This window comes from Felis catus, chromosome B2, assembly GCF_018350175.1.
Source record: "Felis catus isolate Fca126 chromosome B2, F.catus_Fca126_mat1.0, whole genome shotgun sequence".
In the NCBI taxonomy this organism is placed as follows: Eukaryota; Metazoa; Chordata; class Mammalia; order Carnivora; family Felidae; genus Felis; species Felis catus.
Window position 1 is genome coordinate 60626169 of NC_058372.1, and position 22082 is coordinate 60648250.

General features: G+C 32.7%; 1 long non-coding RNA gene across 1 annotated transcript in view; it reads right to left on the bottom strand.

The window, feature by feature from the left end:
• Nucleotides 1-8076: 8076 nt before the first annotated feature.
• The window catches only part of LOC123385420, a 289914-nt gene continuing 275908 nt past the window's right edge, over nt 8077-22082 (bottom strand). Inside the window, exon 3 of the long non-coding RNA XR_006597883.1 lies at nt 8077-8457. This is a non-coding gene — a long non-coding RNA (uncharacterized LOC123385420). The remainder of the gene's footprint in view (nt 8458-22082) is intronic.

The following is a 22082-nucleotide window of genomic DNA, read 5'->3' on the forward strand; positions in this document are numbered from 1 at the left end:
ATTAAGAAGCTATTACAAAAATAATAGCATGCTTCTAAAAAAATAACACATATTTTAATTATTATTAATTATGATCTTTAAACTATGGTCCCCGGATCAAATTCCTGACCTGATTTTGTGCAGCCTTCAGCTGATAAATGTTTTTAAATTTATTTTACATTTACATTACATTTATAGAATATTAAAACAAAACGAAATAAAGAAAAAATATGTGAGTGACTGTATATAGCCCTTTATGGAAAGATTGCTGGCCATTTGTTAAATAAAAATAATTGCATGAGTTTTATAATCATCAATGTTATTATTCAGTAATTAATATATTTAACATTGAAACCATTAGGAGGGTACTTAGCATAAAGTTTAAGAGGGCAAGAACTGGATTAAAATTGTCTGAGTAAAAATCTTCTGTCTACCATTTTTTTGTTGATTGATCTGGGCAAATCTATTTAATTGGCTTTTCCTTGTATTGCCTCATCTGTGTAATGAGGCTAATAATACTAGATATCTCCTTATTTAATGGTAAAACGTAAGTGAAGTACTGTAGCAAAAGCACTTAGCACAGTTCCCAACATATGTTAAGTATTAGTTATACATTTAAACAAATGAAGGAAACATACATCACATTTTAAATTGTGGTAATGACAAAGATGTGAAGGTTATAGCTACGAATCACAAAAATAGTGGTAAGCAAAAAAAAAAAAATCCTCTATGTTAGTACTACTTAAGAAAATACATCTACCATTTTGGATGCTATTATTTGGGTACCTTTTGGGCAGTACTTTTTATATTTTCTAATTTTGCCACTCAGAGCAAAAATGAAAACTCCATGACAGCAGATTCTTTTAATTAAAAAAAAATTTAATGTTTATTTACTTTTGAGAGAGAGACAAAGTGCGAGAGGGGGAGGGGCAGAGAGAGAGAGAAAGAGATACAGAATCTGAAGCAGGCTCCAGGCTCTGAGCTGTCAGCACAGAGCCCTAAGCAGGGTTGGAACTCAGGACCGCAGGATCATGACCTGCGCTGAGGTCGGACGCTTAACCGACTGAGCCACCCAGGTGCCCTGACAGCAAGGATTCTTATGTAATTTTTTTTGCTTCCATAGGTATTGACACATAGTAGATGTTCAATATACATTTATAAAATGACTGAAGAGAAATCTTGTTAGGTGAGCATTATAATTAGTCCTACTTTACTCAGATACAGAGGGATTAAGTGACCTGAATATAAATAGATACTTAAAATATATGAGAAATAAAAATGAAACTACCAATCTTAATTTTAAAGCTCAGAATTTTCATATTACACTCCAACTTCCATGCTTAGTCCATGGTGCATCATTGAAGCATTTATAAATTTTTAAACTTTTAAATTTCTTAATCCATTACTGCAGTTAAGGAGACTTTTCTTTATGTAGGCTACCATAGCACAGCTCTCCAAAGAGGAGCAATCTGCAATCTTCCCAGTTAGGTTTTTATAAAATAAAATTTTGGAAAAATCATTATTGATTCTACTACATAATCTTCATGTTTAGAGCATCAGGCTTGTTTTGGCCATCATTGTGTCTTTACATCTGACATTGTACCTGGCAAAGGCAAGATGCTCAGGAGGATATTAATAAGCAAATTAGTTTGGGATTTATATATTATATATATTATATACATATTTACATGTATTATATAAATTTATAGATATAAATAATATTTATATATGTAATCACTTTAAGGAGACATATCTTCATTTCTGAGTATTTTAAACCTGAAAGGATGAGTTAACTAGACAAGAAATGGCAAAAAGAATATCAAGTCCAAAGATCATGTATCATCAGGAATATGGTTAAGGCACTATGACTCTAAGTAGTTAGAGCCTAGGAAGCAAGAAAGTTACAGGTGTAAGATAAGATGGAAAGGAAAGTAGAGACTATGATGGGTCTTATGAACCATATTAAATATTTTGGAGCTTATCAGTAATAAATAATAAGCTTATAAGGAACTTCAGTAGTCAAAAAGAAGTGTCAATTTGGAAATAAATATCTAAAAAAAGTACATAGCATAATCAAAAAATATGTATTTTGAGGTTTATTAAGTTTACAGTGATGAAACCAGTATAAATTTTGAAACCACTTTTAAGTATCTTGAGTTTGGATTTTAAAATAGATGTCTTCATATATATGAGAGAATTGATTTTCCAAAATTTATGTTCACCAATAACAAACAATATTAACTTTTATAAAGTAGATTAGCAAGCACAAAAAAATTTAAGTTTTACCATACTTATTTTTTTCCTACATAGGATTTATATCATTGAATCATATGTTCTGTAGAACTGCCATTACTGGAAAAAAAATGAAACCATTTGTCTTTTGGAGTTATGACTCTATGATTATTAATTTTTATCATGGTGAAGATGTACAGATCTAGTTAATAAAAATGGAGCAGAGCATAAACAGTTAATTCCTTGTGGTGGGAAAAATCAAAAAGACTTTCTCGAATACACCATCCATGAAGGACCTAGATAAGGACTCAGCAGTGAGAGAAGAGTATGAGACAATTGCTTTGAATGCATGCCAAATTGAGGTGTAGGCATATTAATTCAAAATATGTTTGAGGGAAAAGCTACTTAAAATTTTTTTAATATTTATTTAATTTTTGAATGGGAAAGACAGCGTAAGTGGGTGGAGGGGCAGAGCCAGAGGGAGACACAGAATCCAAAGCGGGCTCCAGGCTTGGAGCTGTCAGCACAGAGCCTGACATGGGGCTGGAACTCACGACCTGGAGATCATGACCTGAGCTGAAGTTGGACGCATAACCGACCCAGCCATTCAGGCTCCCCATTTTTTTTTTCAGGGCAAAAGAAGCTAGCGTTAATAATCAGTGGTAACTGTAAATGACTAGGTTTCCCAGTGGACTGTAAATATTAACCAGTTTCCTTTGCAAGTCTGTGAAACTGCCTTTAACATTCTCATATTTCACTTTAGGAGTTTGCACAAGGAAACAAATCCTTTCTGAACTGAAATTCATGGGAATTTTTTAAATGTGGTATTGCAGTCAATCTCTGAACTAGGTTTCCTCGTCTTATCAGCTTTTATGGTGTAGTTAGGAACTATTGTGTCTATCTTTCATGAATTCATTTAACAAATATTTAATAAACACTTTTTATGGACCAGGATCCTCTAGTTTTAGAGTATACTCCAAGGAACAAAATAGATCTACCTGCTATTGTATTTGAGTAGACAAGCAACAACATAAATGGAAATATATACCAGGAAGTGGTCATTTCAATGATCAAAAATAGAGTAGGCTGTGGAGAGCTATTTTTTATATGTTTCATGTAAGACTTCTTTCCTATAAGAACTTTTTATAGATAATCAAAGCTCAGGAATTTTATATTTTATTTCATTGGTTGAGTTGAGAAGGTTTGCACAGGATAATCTTTTTGAAGACAGCCTAATAAGAATTCAATCAGTTTGAACAAATTTAATTGACAGATATGCAAGCATAACACCTTTATTTAAGCAATTTTATTGTGTTTTTTTTTGTTGTTGTACCTACCTCTAGAAATTCTAAAAGTATGGAAAAATGATCTGATTATATACTAATATCAAATATTTGGGAACATTTTTTGGAATTCTCTTTTGGAAATAATTCCAAACTATTTTTTTTGTAATTTTATATTATGTAATATTTTAAAAATATCTGGAATTTGGAGGTTTTATATTCTTCAAAAAGGAGCTATTGAATAACTGAATGGTGACAGATGATAGCTACACTTGTGGTGAGCAGAGCATAATGTATAGAGATATTGAATCAATGTCATACCCCTGAAACTAATGTGATATCTTGTGCCAACTATACTCAAAAAATTAACTTAAAAAGAACTGCTGAATAAATGAGATAAAATCATTGACTTATCTTATCTTATTTATTTATTTATTGATTTATTTATTTATATTTGATTAGCATTTGATATTACTTGGTCTGTGGGGAATTACATTAGCCTATGGTGACTCTGACATGCCAAGGAAAGTAATTTCAGAACATTTTCTTCTGTTCCCCCTTCTCCCTCTCTTTTCCCCTCTCCTTCCTTCTCCCTCTCTCATCTCCTATCCCTCCTCTTCTTCCCCCTTTTTCTTTTTCTTCTTGGAATAGTCATGCAAGTAATTTCTCATGACCTTTTGTTATTTTTAATATTCTCATGGGAAGGTAGGATGGATACAAATGGATAAAATAAAAATAATCCTCAGCAGATTTGTTAAAAATGCCTGGCCTCAGTCTCTCTCTCTTTCTCTCCCTTTTTAAATATAAACCAGAGAATTGGGCAGCTATCTAACAAGTAGATACAAATATTATGAAATAGCAAATGGTATATTCATCAAATCTAAAAGATGAGACAAAACTGTACAAATGTACTTACCAAAAAGGTTAAAGAAATTCTGAAAGAAAAGGAACTATAAAGTACCTGTAATAGTTGAGAGGATTTTTTTATTTATTAGAAGTGAAGCAGTATAATCACGGATTCAATTTCTTCACTAGTTATGGGCCTGTTCAAATTTTCTATTTCTTCCCGTTTGAGTTTAGGTAGTGTGTGGGTGTCTAGGAATTTGTCCATTTCTTCCAGGTTGTCCAGTTTGTTGGCTATAATTTTTCATAATATTCTCTGATAATTGTGTTCCTGTGGTTTTGGTTGTGACCTGTCCTTTTTCATTCGTGATTTCATCTATTTGGGTTCTCTCTTCTTTTTGAGAAGCCTGGTTAGGAGTTTATCAATTTTGTTTATTTAAAAAAAATCACAGCCCTTAGATTCATTGATCTGTTATACTGTTTCTTGGGGATTCTACACTGTTTATTTCTGCTCTAATCTTTATCATTTCTCTTCTCCTGTGAGCCTTGGGATTTTTTGCTGTTCTGCTTCTAGTTCCTTTAGGTGTGCTATTAAATTTTATATTTAGGATTTTTTTTGTTTCTTGAGAGAGGCCTGGATTGCAATGTATTTTCCTCTTACGACTGCCTTTGCTGCATCCCAAAGGGTTTGAACTGTTGTGTTTTCATTTGCATTTGCTTCCATATATCTTTCAATTTCTTTTTTAATTGCCTAGTTAACCCATTCATTCTTTAGTAGGATGTTGTTTAACCTCCATGCATTTGGAGGCTTTCCAAACTTTTTCTTGTGTTCGATTTCAAGTTTCATGATCTGAAAATATGCATGGTATAATCTCAATTCTTTTATATTTACTGAGGCTGTTTTGTGACCCAGTCTGTGATCTATCTTGGAGCCCTGGGCCAGATGGCTTCCCAGGGAAATTCTACCAAACATTTAAAGCAGAGTTAATACGTATCTTTCTCAAGCTGTTCCAAAAAATAGAAATGGAAGGGAAACTTCTGGACTCATTCTATGAAGCTAGCATTACCTTGATTCCTAAACCAGACAGACACAAAAAAGGAGAATTACAGGCCAATATCCCTGATGAATATGGATGCAAAAATTCTTAACACAATACTAGCAAAGTGAATTCAATAGCATGTAAAAAGAATTATTCATCACGATCATATGGGATTCATTCATGGGCTGCAAGTCTGGTTCAATATTTGTAAATCAATGTGATACATCGCATTAATAAAATAAAGTATAAGAACCTTATAATCCTGTCAATAGATGAAGAATAAGCATTTAAGGAAATACAGCATCCTTTCTTAATAAAAACCTTCAAGAAAGTCGGGATAGAAGGAACATACCTTAACATCATAAAAACCATATGTGAAAAGCCCACAGCTAATGTCATCCTCAATGGGGAAAAACTGAGAGCTTTCCCCGCTGAAATCAGGAACACGACAGGGATGTCCACTCTCATCACTGTTGTTTAACATAATATTGGAAGTCTTAGCCTCAGCAATAAAACAAAATGAAATACAAGGCATCCAAATTGGCAAAGAAGTCAAGATTTCACTTTTTGCAAATGACATGATAGTCTCCATGGAAAACCTGAAGACTCCACCAAAAAGCTGCTAGAACTGATATATGAATTCAGCAAAGTCGCAGGATACAAAATCAATGTACAGAAATCGGTTGCATTTCTCTACACCAATAATGAAGCAGCAGAGAAATCAAGAAATCGATCCCATTTACAATGGCACCACGGACCATAAAATACCTAGGAATAAACCTAACCAAAGATGTAAAACTGAAATAGTTTAGGTTTCTAATTAAGTAACATGATTCACAGTGTTAATAAGCACAATAATGCAAAATCCCCTTAATTAACAAGATGAAAGATATCACTAGTTTATTTGGAAAATGTGAATTTAATACTGAATGGAAGCAGTTCATGGTTTTCATTAATAAATCATGTTTTAAATGTCCTTTCTATTCTTTTTCTTCTAAATAAGGCTGTATAGATTGGAGTCTAGATTATTTTTGGTCAATGCCACTTAAATGTTCTTCTGACAAGCTCAAGTAATTTACCCTTTAAATAATAGAAACATTCTTGCAGTGTATGAAGTAAGAATACACATAGTTGAGGATGCTCAGCTTCTGAAGTCTTTTAGATGATGGTTCTTGTCCAACAAATAGAAAATTAGGACCTTTGCTTTTATAAATTTAGAACTTTGGGCAGAGACTTGCAGCCACATCATTAGATTTTTTTTTCATGTTTCTGTTTTATAGAAAAATTATCTGAATGAATTAGTCAATAGTCCCTATAGATATGACCCATATTGGTCCATACCATTGCAAGTTAAATGATATCCATGGTTTATTGCCCTGTAGGTCACTTTGGGTAAACAGTGTCAAATAAGAAACTCTCAGAAGATGATGGAGCCCCACCTATAACTGGATCATACATACTTTAAAAGTAATTTTACAATGGCATGCTCAAATAGAGGGACTTAGATCTCTGAACTTCTGTTGTCACATAGCATTAAGAACAATCACTGTTGGTCAAAATATCATCATATGCAGTGCAAGCTACATTCACAATTGCTTGCTTTTTAATATTTCTGTTACCCAGAAATTTTAATTAGCAAAATATTTTTAAAACAACTAAAGCAAACACAGTGGAAGAAAGGGAAATTAAAAAAAAAAAAACCAATAAATTGAGTAAGGCATAAAAAAATAGAAATGATAAAATTGTAACCCCAAGCATATAAACAGTGTCCATTATTAAGAAAAGCATGGCTTAAATAATCCTTACAATTGTCAATAATAGTAAGACAGAAGTTTATTAGAGAGTAAATGTTTAAAGTACTCTTTTGTAGTTCCTGGATTTTGGGGATTTAAGTCTAAAATCACAACTAAAAGGCTACTCACCTCTCAACCATCAAATTGTACATGTAACAAAGCATAAGTATATAAATAATTATAGAATATGAGTTAAATTAGTTTATAAGATTTGGAACAACCCAAATCTCCTGAATCAAAGCTAAAGAGTTAAATCCCTTCTCTCACTTTGATAATTCTTTGAAGATTCTGTTCAAGTTGAAAAAAATTAGCTTTGGTTTCAAAAGTTCCCCATGTGTCTGTGTATTTTAAGACTACCTTAAAATAAGAGTAAAGAAAATTTGATGGTAGATATGGAAAGTAACTTAGTTCATTCAGCTCCTGTGAGAATAACAAATCTTTAATAAGTTTATGTTTTAGGCTCATTCTAAATTCAAAAACTGAAAAATTGATGAGAGCCCTCAAATAATAAAACATATTTTAAAAACATTTTACCTAAATTGAGTTGAATATTAATAACTTATAATCTATCATGTGTAATTTCAATTATTTGTATTAGGTCATATGCTTTTAAATTATTGATTTGAACTTCTCAATTAATTCTCCAAGTCTATAATTTATCAATACTGCAATTTGAGAGCATTTTCTATAAAGACACACAAAACATACTTTAGTTGCTAAGAATAACATTATCAAACATATAGTATTTATAATACAATATTGAAAGAGTGATATCAAGACATACCCATTGTATTGTAATAATTAATTTTGATACTGGAATTACATATAAATTTTATATCAATGATGTTAACATATTTTAACCCTGATTAGCACAAAGATAGAATGTTAATTATTACTTAGGAATATCAGGGAAAAAATTGTCAATAAACAAAAGTTATAGATTGAATAAAGCCTAAAAAAAGAAAAAAGAAAGAAAGAAAGAAAAGTAGCTAATGTGTTCCCTTTGTCTTTTATTTTAATTTTTTTTCCCAAGGAAGAAGGATTATACTCCTTACAGAGAGATGCATTTAACTCCCCCAAACTCACACATGCACACATAAATAAAATCTATTTATTTTGTGACCTTGCAAACTTAGGTGGTTTAAGATATTATAGGTGGAAAGCTTATCACGAGGATGCTTGAATGCAAAGGAAGGCAAGTTGTGAATGGGGCACATGCAAATAATAAATGCCTTTTGTCCACGTGGGCAAGATCCATTCCAATATGTGTTTCCTCCTATTTATGTGCTGAACAAAAATAAGAAACAAAAAAACAAAAACAAGTTAACATCACTGAATTTATTTCTTCATAAAATTTGATTCCTTAGCATATTACAATGGCTAAATTTTGAAGTTGGCATGTCGTTTCTTTAATTATAATATTATATTTTTTCTTAGGGAACATTTGCTTTCTAAATATTACATAATTATAGAAGGCAGATTATAAACACAGTAAGTAATTTATAACTGTAACATAGTTTGGGAGTAACTAAATTTTCCTTAAATGAAAAAACCCAGCTTGTGTAGGGAAACTCAGTATATACAAGTACATTTCTCTTTCATCATTACACTTTCCATCTTCACAAATTCACATTTCAGACGAATTAACATTTTGTTTTGGGAATGAAAGTCCCTGTTCATCTAATATCACATAGCTATAGATACAACATAAAGCTCTCATTACAGTATATTCTAAATTTCTCTCTCACATACCTGGTACCATTATTGTCACATTTTACTTGAGAATATGCTTATAAACATATGATACGTGATTATAATAATTGATTTATATAGTTAAAGATATTTTGCAGCAATCAAAATGGAAAACAATTGCATTTTACCTTCATTTCCCCAATTCTGCATCACCCTGTTTTTTTCTAAATATCAGATATTCTAATAAAAATACTTCTTCCATCCAAAAATTTCTTTTAGCATTCCCTATAGTGCACATGTGTTGAGAATGCATGTCCCAGGCTTTTTATCATCTGAGAAAAATTTTTACTTGCCCTTCACTTTTAAAAGATATTTTCTGCAGGATATAGAATTCTGTTTGGACATATTTTTCAATCATTTTAAAGCTGTTACTACATGGTCATCTGGCATGTATTGTTGCAGATGGGATGTCTACGCAAATTCTTATCTTTGTTCCTCTCAGGTTATATGTAAGTTTTCTTTTGGCTACCTTCAAGATTTTTTATGTTTTTCACTTACTGTAGCTGGAATACGATATATATCATGTATATGGTTTTCTTGTCTTGTTCGTTTATTTAGGTTTTAGTATTATGCTTGGTGTCCTTTGAGATTCTCAGATTTGTGGTATTCTGGCTTACATTACATTGGATTAATTGTCAACTGTCATTTCTTCAAATATATCTTTTTTTTCCATTTACTCTTTCTCCTGAAATTCCAATTATTTGTAATATCATGGCTTGATATTAGCCAACAACTCTTGTTGTTGTATGTATGTTACATACTTCTACAACTATTTTTTTTTTCTCTTTGCATTTTATTTGGGTAATCTCTAGCAATCTACTTTCAGGTTCACTGATAATTTCCTTGGCTTTATATAATTTGTGAATGAACCCATCAGAAGCACTTTTATTCAGTTCTGTTACTATTTTATTTTTATCATTCACATTTGATTCTTATAGTTTCTATCTCTCTGCTGAAATTAACCATCTGAGCTCTTATGATGTTAACATTTTCCATTGTAACCTTTAATATAATTATCATAATTATTTTGATTTCTCTCTTGGTTACTTTCTTTTTTTTTAATGTTTATTTATTTTTGAGACACAGAGAGACAGAGCATGAACAGGGGAGGGGCAGAGAGAGAGGGAGACACAGAATTTGAAACAGGCTCCAGGCTCTGAGCTGTCAGCATAGAGCCCTACATGGGACTCGAACTCACGGACCGTGAGATCATGACCTGAGCCAGAGTCGGAGGCTTAACCGACCAAGCCACCCAGGCGCCCCTCTCTTGGTTACTTTCAACACTTTTCTGGGTTTTTTGAATTTGATTCTAATGATTGCCTTATCTTTTCAGATTCCTTTTTTCCCCCCTCATCTTTTGATCTACTGTGTTATTTTATTAGGTTTTTTTAAGTTTTTAAATTATTTTTAAAATAAATTAATAAAATATACGGTAGATAAAAAGACTACATACACACACATATATGTATGTATATATTTGGTGTCTAGTATAATTTTTGTCTTATTTGGCATTTAGTGAGAGATATGTTTATCTAGTTAAGAGTTTGGTTTAATTTGAAGAATTTTGTTATGAAGACCAGACTTGAAATTTGTTGTTGCTGTGAGTAATAGAGGTTTTTATGGTCTTCAAGGACTTTACACTGTCAAGCAAGCCCATGTCCAGTTTTCAATAGTCCTTTAAACTTTTCTAGTTTGATCTTCCTATATATTTACATGGCATTCATCAGCATCAGCCCCAGGTAAATAAATATTCAGCCCCCATTACTTTCTGAATATGTCTGTTTATCTCCACATTTTAGTTTGCTCATTTGTTTTATGACCTCAATTATTTGATGGGTTCAAGAAAAATTATTTTGCAGTATCTCTATTTTTCCTTGTTTTATTAATGGGAATGACACTCTACCAAGTTCTCTAAATGTCAAAACTAAAAAATGGAAGTCCTTTGGATTAATCTAAAAACTTTAGTTACCTAACAAAACTCTCTATGAATTACCGATATATTTGTGTACTTAATAGTCACATTCATTTGAACTCAATATTTGAATTCCAATGCTCATCTATTCATATTACATCTCTTGGTTTTTAGTCATTTGTTATTGTCCCCTGACATGCAGATTTGATTTACATACAATATATTGTGCATACAAAGTATTTATTACAATATTCTAGCCTCTGGTTGATACTATCTTCTCCTGAAGTAGATTTAAGTTTTCAATTTTAGAACATGAGCTGAACACTTAAATATGTTTTTGAAATGAGCTGTTTAAAGCTAGGTTACAAACATGTGTGTTGGCTCATTTATTTAATTACTCATAGAACTTCAAGAACATAACCTCCTCCAGGGTCCTAACTGGTATATATACCAAACCTTGTTTGGCACTGAACACAATTATTCTCTCCACCTAGGTGAAAATGTGGGAAAATCTCATTTTTGAACTATAACTACTTGTCACCACCTTTAACTAATCTAACAGCCTCACAGTTCCCATCTTTGTATATTGGTAAATTTTGTTAAGGACAAACCACCGGAGAAAGCTGTTCTCCCTTCTGGAACTTTTCTTTCAAATCCTAGCTACTCATTTTTTTTCTGTCTTGGCATCTCTCAGATATCTTCATATACATGTTTCTTTTTTATCTCATTATTTACAATGTGATGTTTAGAAACAATGAAAATTATGTGCCATTTCTCTAGGCAATGTTTAAAGTTGGATAGATAAATATTTGATGTTACTGTGACATTTATTCTTTAAAGCTATTATTAAACATCACAGTCTTTATCATTTAGCAAAACTTCTTTGACATTCCTGGTGACCCCTTTCTCTTTTGACTCCAGTAATACATTGTGTATACTTCTGTAATAAAACTTTATGAACTATTATATATTATGTTTTGTGTTCTATAGTTATGAAGTTCATAGAGATGAATTACAATATCTTTATATACAAGCACTCATCACTTTGCATGACCCTGGTATATATGAATTTTAGTTACCACAGATAAATAATGCCTGCCTTCCAACAGCACAGTTCACATTTCTTATATCATGGTATATTAACTGTAAAAAATTGAGTAAAGCATGAACTTTGCTACAAGATCTTTAGTACACTATCAGTATCAATATGAATAACTAATATGTCACTTCTTTTAAATGAATTTGGAGAATGAGCACCTGTCACTCACTGTATGCACAGACAGCAAAGCATGTAGTCTCATAGCTTCTATTTCCTAGCGATAACTCTTGTGATGTTTTATAGAAATATATTATTTTTGGAGTTTATTTATTTTGAGAGAGAAAGAAAAAAGAGAGAACATGAGCATGCATGGGGGAGGAGTAAAGAGAGAGAGAGAGAGAGAGAGAGAGAGAGAGAGAGAGAGAATCCCAAGCAGGCTCCAAGGTGCCACGTGAGGCTCAAACTCATGAACCATGGGTTCATGACCTGAACCAAAACCAAGAGTCAAATGCTTAACTGACTGAACCACCCAGGCACCCCACAGAAATGGATTATCAAAAGAAGAAATCAGACAGGGAAAATGTAGCAAAGAAACCAAATATGATATTTCTGTAAGTGAAAGATTTTAAAATGGCAACAGCAAAGCAAATATAGGACTTGACCAAGCATGAAGTTAAGGTATGAACTATATTGAAAGGGTTTGATGAATATTTTTTAAAAAAAGGTTAACTTCTTTGGCAAGTTTTAAATTACACTATGTTTGAGATGGAATGCTTGCTTACTTCTACTTTGTAATACATGCTTCCATTAAAAAAAAAAAATCTCAATCTCTTTGGATAGAATGCTAGCCAAAAGCATTGAATTAGTTGGTACATTGAAAACAAAAAACAAAAAACAAACAAACAAAAAAAAACAATTAGTAAGAGACTGAAAACATTTGTTTGTTTGTTTGTTTACTATCAACAAGATTGGTCCCATTCAGGAAATGGAATGCATTGATTATTATTAAGCTGTGTAGTTAAGCTACTAATGCAGATTAAGTACACTGCTGTGAAATTTGGAACCAGATTCCAAGGATTAGTCCAGGCAGATGTTTGTAGCCAATAGGATGATGTTATCTCAGAGGAAGTAACAAGGGCAAAATCTTTATACCAAAGCAACTCTCAGAGATAATTCCTGACATTGAAATCAAAAAGGATGAAATGCTCGAAGCTAATCCAAATTTATAAAGGAATGTAACAATTCACTAAAATATAGAAATGAAGCTCACTTTATATGAAAACTTTAATAGTGAGAGGAAGACAAGCACTGTTGACACAATTCGTCATTAGTTTTTAAAATAGCAAAATGCCTAATTGTCAATATTTCTTATATTTTAAATTACAGTGTACTATCTAAAGATATTTTACTTATCATTTTCTTATAAATATATAACCAATTTTAATATAGTTTCTAATGTTTCACAAAAGCTTGTAAAGTTCACAAAACAAACTTTTTTTTTCCCCATTGATTGTCTATATGCAAATTCATCAGGAGAGAAAAATCTGATATAAAAAGAAAATAAAGTTTTATTCAAACTCAGATTAGGACAACTGCCCAGGAAACATGATCTTCATGGGGAAGAAAGTCCTTTGGAGATTGAACAATTATTACAGGGTTACATACCATTTTTATATCTTGTAAAAGCTCAAAAGATTATAGATTCGCACATAGGCAGGAATCATGAGTTTTAAAGTCAAGGAATGCAAGGAGTAGGACCACGGATCAATATCTCAAGGGCAAGATGGTTTTCCATTAGGACAGTCATTCACAAAATAGGTGTACAAAGCATGTAAGCTGCCGTAATTCAGGCTTTGTGTTTGAACAAAGTTTATGTATAGTCATGCTGACCTAGAAAGAAATCTACAGTGGCTTTGCTTATAGAGCAGGCCTTTAGAGATTTTTTCTATCAATGGTTAATAGAAATTTGCAAAGTTTTAGCCTTTTATGTTCATGTACTGCTGTGCAAAGGAAAAAGCATAAAGAATTCACTTAGTAATATCGTCAAAATATGCAATGAATAGGCAAATGTATTACTATCACTTTTTATACATAAAAATAATACTAAAAGCACCATCTCTGAACCCAAAAAGTTTTTAATGTTAAAAGCATGGACAGCATTTTTTCTTATTTGATGTTTGCTGTCAAAACTTCTTTTGAAACATGAACAATTTTCTGTTGTTAAATGTGTCTCTGCATGATAAACTTGGTGTGAAAGATGAAAAAAAATCTCTTTTTTCTGTATATAATCGAAGTTAAAATTTTAAATATGAATTTTAATTTTGTAAAGATTATGTCTTAACATGCATAAAAATGATACACAAAATTTAATCATGCTAAAATGAATACAGAGATTTAAAAATATTTAGGTATTGATATATTTTTATTGCACAGGTGTATAAATATATAAGTATACATACATATATATATATATATATATAATTAGGAAATCTTCAAAATTTTATGTATATTTATTTGAATTCCCCAAAAACAAAACATTGAACAAAAACTTAATTTAGGATGCAGAAAAGATATGTAATTCCTTAAGCATGCTATAGTTACTCTTCCAGATTGCTGCTGTTTACCATGTGCTGACAAAATATTCCTTTTTAGTATTTTTAAATGTTTATCTATTCTTGAGAGAGAGCACGATCAGGGGAGAGGCAGAAAGAGAGGGAGACACAAAATCTGAAGCAGGCTCCAGGTACTGAGCTGTCAGCAAGGAACCCGACACGGGGCTTGAACCCACGGATCGGGAGACTATGACCTGAGCCGAAGTTGGACACCCAACTGATTGAGCCACCCAGGTGCTCCACAAAATATTCCTTTTTATTCTTTGGATAACTTTTAGCTTGAGTAAAGCATCTATTTATTAAATAAGGGTGGTTTTTGGAATCAAAGATTGACCATGCTAAAATAAAGTTTAGTTTTGAGAACCCTATCCATATTTTAATGAGAAAGCACAGAGTTTAAATGTTTACATATGTTATTTTTAAAATTTCCTCAGAAAGAACTTTTTTTTGTGCCTGCAATAAAAACAATGAAAACATATGTCTCAAGAAAAAATGAGTTCAAAAGACTGATAAAAATTGCAAAGTTACTTACAAACACACTAATAATAACATGGCACCTTGCTTACTTCTGCTTCTATGCCAAAGAGAAAAGAAACAGACATTAAATGGGGGAGAAGATGGATGGAGGTAGGAAGTGGTGGGGGAGAGAAGGCAGGTTTTTGTTATGTTTTGTTTGTATTGGCTTGATTGGTTAACTGACATTTCAGAATTTCTGTTTAGTAGGAATGTATACCTAAGGTTTCTCTCCAGTCTTCAGTTCAATAGCTGTATTCTAATATTTAATGATAATTTAAAAACCATACACAGACACAATAGAGAAATAAAAGTTGTCAAGATTTGCCATTTTTACGAGGATTATAATTTTATCAGTTGTCCAGTATGCGTAGGCATAAAATCACAGAGAAAGACGTTTTATCTACATCAAGCTACAGAGTTGAGCATCAAGAGGGGAAAGATACGTATTAAAGTGACTTACTGCACAGTATAACATTTTAGCTACCTTCCTTTTAGTGCATACAATCATTTATGGCCCACCACACTCCTTGGATAAATGCTTATGCACTAGAAGAGGCTACCGCTTTGCAGGGCTCTCTGTTCATCAACCCTTTCCCATTTCTTCCACAGCTTTGCTTTGCAATTTCACTTCCTACTGAAAAAAAAAAAAAAAAAAAAAAAAAAAAAAAAAGGAAAAAACAAACAAAAACCAAAACCCACAAACAAAAGAAAACAATACAACAGAACACAGCAACAACAAGAGTGGCTTCTGCTGCCTGAAATAAATTCTGGGTTTACTGCTGACTCGATCTGTATTAAACCAAACTTTCCCTATGTTTTACTACAATAATACAGAATGTGGTTTAAAATTAAGCTTGGTCTACTAATTTAGAAAAGATTACATTTTGAGTCTCATGGTCTCTTGTATTTCTTCCTTGTATATAGGTTACTCCTACCCTTGATACAATGTAGAATGCAATAAGATAGACTTTAAAGTGTTTTGCAATTATAATACTATTCAATAAGATTAAAGAACAAAATAACTTTTCAAGGATGTGAGTACTTAAAAGATAACAAAATACTTGAATTCAATAGCATAAATACTGAATACATCTGTGTGAATTTTTGAGTTACCTAAATCTGATCTTTTTTGATTTATTCTTCTATCATTATTTCTTAAAATAAACTTTCAATTTAGGTGGAGATTTCTGTCATTAATTGCCCCACCTGATAGTGGTTGTTTTGTCCTTGCCTGGACACTTTCCCCAAAGGTTTCATAATTTCTCTTCTATCTTCCGATGGGAGGTAGAAAGGTGTCTGGAAATGGAGAAAATGCGATGGCATCTTCCTAAACACTAGTAATACTTTATTTCCTGATATTTGTGGTGGCTGTATAGATGTGTTTACTTTAGAAAAAAAATATATATGTACATTCTTTTTGTGCATTTACCTACATCTCAATTTTAAAAATATTTACAAAATAAAGAAATTGCCAGAAATCTGATAATTAGTGGTGTGATGCTTTCAAAGTGGTCTGGAATCCTTACAGGAACTGTGAATAATGGGAAGGTTTTAAGAGTTCTGGTTAAAATGTAAAACTAATCAGAAGGCTACAAAATTCTGGAAATTGATAGTGGCGATGATCATAAACCACTGTGAATACACTTAATGCCACTGAATCATACACTTAAAGATGATTAAGGGTAAATTAAAAAATTAAAAAATTAAATGTAAAACTATTAACTCAAGGGTCTAGAGATGTGTTCATACTGTATACAATAAAATAATTTAGTGATTTAATTTTGATTTGGAATAGAATAATATTGGAATAATATTAGTTATTTTAGCATAAATAGCTATTGGCAAAGATTCCTTAGTTTAAAAGTGGGATGAATGTGAAATGTGCTGTTACATATAAACTTTCAAGCGTATTTTATTTATCTTTCTTTGCTTTACCTGTGTGAGGAAGGAAAAATAATTTCCCTTTACTCTTCTAGGTTCCTGGCTGAGAAACCTTTGTAATAATAATAATAATAATAATAATAATAATAATAAATACCATATTAACAGGAGAAAAACAAACAGAAGTCTAATAACATGTTAACTGAATTGGACAGTGTTAACTGGCCATATCACTTGGGCAAGATCTTGCAGTCAGTGGCAAACACTGAAGGTTTTAAAGTGTGTTTAAGGTGGTGGCTTGGGCCATTTTGAGGAGTTACTCAGTTTTCCTGGGTCTCTCCCATGTATAAACAAGGTATACATGTTATTAAACTTCTGTTTGTTTTTCTCTTGTTAATCTGTCTTATGTCAACGTAATTACTTAACCAGCGGACGAACCTAGATGGAAGAAAGGAAAACTCTCCCACCCCTACAATAGCATCCGTCATGGTGTTCAAATACAAGTGGTACTAATTGAGGTTTGGTTGTAAAGTTAAATAACAATAATCCAACAGAGTAAATTTTAAAGATCTAATTGGTTTCACCGAATGATTCATAAATGGGCAGCATCCCATTAAGTGAATAGAAAGACTTGCATGTGAAGACTTGCATGGTCTCAGGCTTTAGTAGATATTGAGACAATTTAGGAAAAGGTTTACTCCCATGTATTGAATCTTTATAGGTTCTGTACTTTTTATTCACCCAATGTCAGTATTAGAAGCATCCCACAGATTTTCAGACCCCTTGAGTAAACTGACGACTTTTGGAATTCTTTTTCTTCTATATCAAAAGTGGGTTGTAAAGAACATAATAGATCAGGTTTAGGTTGGTCAGGAAATTCTCAGGTGAGGTATCCATTGGTAGCAAAATGTCCTTTAACTTTAGAAAGGAGATGTCCGCTTAATACATTGAAAAGGGCTGCATCTTACATCAAAAGAGAATGTTTTTCAGTAAAAGGTCCCAGAGTCATTTGTATTAGTTGGGATAGAAATTCTCTCTGAACTTTATACCCCCAATAGGGAGAGCTCTTTTTTGTTTTCTCCAAGGGATTTGTTTTCCTATGAGAATAGGAGTTAAACTAGAAAGCATAGCTCTAGTATCAAGTAGATTATGTCAAAGTTTCCCATTAATTTCCATTTTAATTTCAGCTTGGGTGTTTAAGGGAATTCCTGGAGAATCCCTTGGAGTCAATCAACTCAGGGAGGGACACATGTGGGGGGCCTACCTTGGCGATAGATATGGGGCAGTTAAGTTGAAGAATTTGCATAGGACCTTAGGGGATAATCTTTTTTCCAGTGTTCTAGTTGATTACAGATGAGAAATTGATTTGGGGGCCACTGTCTTCATGACAGGACCCTAAGAAGGCACCGTTTGAAAGGCCTAGGTATTATTTGAGGCCTCTACTCTTGGATTTGTTGTGGCTGCAAGATTAATAATAAGGCAAATTTTTGTTTGAAGTCATACTCCAAGGTCATTTCAAAGTGCTCATCAGTAGTCATGAGCTCAGTCAGAGGGTTGGCTTCCCATCTATATTTTCTGCCTTTTTATTAATCCATTAATCTCAGTATATAATCCATTTATAAATAGAATAGCTAGAGCAAGTGTTGTGACCTTATATAGTGTATGGAACGTGGAATACTATTGGAAGACAGCTTCCAAAAGAGCTTTGAAGTCTGTTACAGATTCATCTTTCTTTCATTTGTATGTTTGAATAATATACCAATCAATCAGTAAGGGAAAGAAAAACTCTAGGAATGGACTGTAAAAAATCAGTTGTTATTTCACAAGATCTTTCTTAGCCATAAAGGGAACACATTGAGGATCAAGGGTCTCAAATATTGTCCTCAAGGTTTTGCCATTCTTTTTGTAGCATACATTTTTGGGTTTCACTAGGTCCTACCAATATGTGCACTAAAAGATCTAGCAGCCCAGGGTCATAGGTCCCAGTGATTATTCTAAATTCTTCAAAAAAAACTTTTGGGGATCCTCTCTAGCTTGAGGAAATTCTTTAACTATGATTCTGAGTTTAGTCTTTGACCAAAGGGTGAAATATATGTGCGGAAGTTTGTCTGAAACCTCAGGTAGTTTTATTTTAAAGTATTTGAAAAGGTTGCTATTTAGTAGTATCTTCAGAATGGAAAGCCTGTTTGGACAGAGAATTAGTAAAATGTGAGTACTCATGTAAAGAAAAGGGAAGCAGTAGAAGTCACATTGGTTTTATTATCTTTTTAGTTATCTCCTGTGCCTCTAATTTTTCACTAGGCTTTTCTAACAAGTCTTTTAATGAAGCTATTTTGGAATCTTGAATTCTTAGGGAAGCTTCATCATATAAATTAAAATAGTTATCTTATTCTATTTAATTTGGGAACCCTTGTTTTCATGTGTGCTGCTTCTTCTTCCTTTAATGTTTATTTATTTATTTTGAGAGAGAGAGAGAAACAGGGAATGAGTGAGGGAGGGAAGGGCAGAGAGAGGGGAGATAGAGAATCCCAAGCAGGCTCCTTGCTGTCAGTGAACAGCCAGAGATCATGACCTCAGCAGAAATCAAGAGCAGGATGCTTAGCCAGCTGAGCCACCCAGGAGCCCCTCACGTGTGCTTCTAAAATGAATGATGTTGTCTAATTGGAACATGCCCCAATTAGGTCATTGTAATTTGAGATTATTTTTATAGGATTTTGTCAGTTTTGTAGATACTTACAGCTTCCAGGACTACAGTTCCTAACCATAAAATAAGCAGGTTTCCTGGAAGATGGTATGCTTAACTCTTTGGAATTTAAAGATCCCATTTTTTAAAAAAAATATTTATTCATTTTTGAGAGACAGAGCACAAGCAGGAGAGGGGCAGAGAGAGAGAAGTCACAGAACATGAAGCAGGTTCCAGGCTCCAAACTGTCAGCACAAAGCCCAACGTAGGGCTTGAACTCATGAACCACGAGATCATGACTCAATTCAAAGTTGGACACTTAACTGACTGAGCCACCCAGACACCCCTAAAGATCCCATTTCTTTTAGCTAGCCTTTATCTACACAAAAAAGAAAAACAAACATGTGCTTCTTAATATCTTAGCAGTTACCAAGTGTTACTGCACCCTGGCCAAGAGAAGCCCCTGTATACACATCCGACAATTTCCAGCATGGAACTTGGGACTGGGGAATGGACTGAACAAGCAGGCCTCAACAAATGGAGACTGCAATCTGATTCCACACAAATGGGGTACTGCAGCCCATGGTTTCCAAAAAGGAATCTGGGTATGGAATCAAGAACTAGAGTTTCCAAATAAATGAAGAATTATGGTCCAAACTGCCAGCAGTTCCCATTGTGGAATTAATGATTCCAAAGAGTTGGGGAATCGACTCAAAACCCAATTAGATTGGAAGCTCAACATAAAGGAGGTGGAGCTCAAAACCAAGAGGAACTTGGCCATAATCCTCAGAAATAGTGAGAAGGGCAGCGAACTCAAAAGAAGGTTCATGAGTACCACTCCTCTGTTTCTCACTGTCCCTGAATGTCATCAGAAGTTTGCTTCAGGGGCACCTGGGTGGCTCAGTCGGTTAAGCAGCCGACTTTGGCTCAGGTCATGATCTAGCAGTCCGTGAGTTCGAGCCCTGCGTCGGGCTCTGTGCTGACAGCTCAGACCCTGGAGCCTGTTTCAGATTCTGTGTCTCCCTCTCTCTGACCCTCCCCTGTTCATGCTCTGTCTCTCCCTGTCTCAAAAATAAATAAAACGTTAAAAAAAATTAAAAAAAAAAGAAGTTTGCTTCAGATTCCACTGCCACTGCCACCAGATATGTCAAATACCAAAAATTCAACTGAATTGAACATATATATATACACACACATATACATATATACGTATATATACACATATATATACATATGTGTATATATACGTATATATGTATATGTATATATATACATATATGTGTATATATGTATATATATGTGTGTGTGTATATATATATATATATATATATATATATGTTTCTAGGTAGAGTGTAGAATCTTTAAAAATAGGCATCATGTCTGTTTTTTTCATCCTCATATACATATGTCTAGAAAAGTTTTTAGAACATTATCTGGAACAAGTATAGAACATAGAGGTTACTTAAGATATAATGGAACGACTTATTTATGGCATAAATTGTTTCAGATCAGACTATTCATATCTATTTTCAAGACTACATAAAATAGTTCAAAGAAGAACTGGCCAGAAGGAAAAAGCATTCTACCAGCCCAACAAAGTCAGAAAGTACAATGTAATTTCAATTTGATTGTAAAGAACTGTTAAAGTATCTTTGTGTACTTTTCTTTCTTATAATGTGAACATTTTTAATTTATATAATATTTTATAAATTTAATCCACTAAGGTAAAATGAAATCTGAACATTTCTAATTTATAGAATATTTTATACTTTTAATCTACTAAAAGATTCTTTTCCTATGGAGTTTAGTATACATGTATGTAAAATTATTGTTCACCATGTAGGTACAGATTTTTAAACTTTATCAATAAATATTTTATTTAATTCACACAACTATTAGGGGCTGGAGTATTAAGAAACTCCTGTATGTGAGAATTTTACAAATTAAAGAGGCCAGGGGCCTTATATTGCAATCTCTTCCCATGTGAATAAATGGTACTGGCATTCAAACGCTATTCTTCTAATGGCAAATCAAGTATTGTTTTTCTTGTTTTAAAACTGGCAGAGCTGAGATGGGGAAATATAACTTAAAGCATTTAAAGACAACTCTAAAAACAAAAGACAGTGGTGAGCAAGAGTAATAACTAAAAGTCATTTTGTGTATACAGTGTTAATTTTGGATCATTTTATTCTTAAAAACAAACCACACACACAATATATATATATATATATATATATATATATATATTTCTTACTCAAGTTTGTGCTGTAAAAACTATGATTCAAAAGGTCAGTTTAATTTAGTCCATCCTCATAAATCTCAGGAAAGAAAAGACATGCTTACAAATCTCTTTTATATTAACATTCACGGTCTTAGGTCAGCGTATCATGAGGGAGTGCTGGAACATGAACTAGAGACTAGTACAAAATTTTCCCAAAATGTCTTTCACAGCACAAGGATAAGTGTTGGGAAAGGACAAGAGAAAAATTCCCTACATGGAAGTAATTTCTAGTTTCT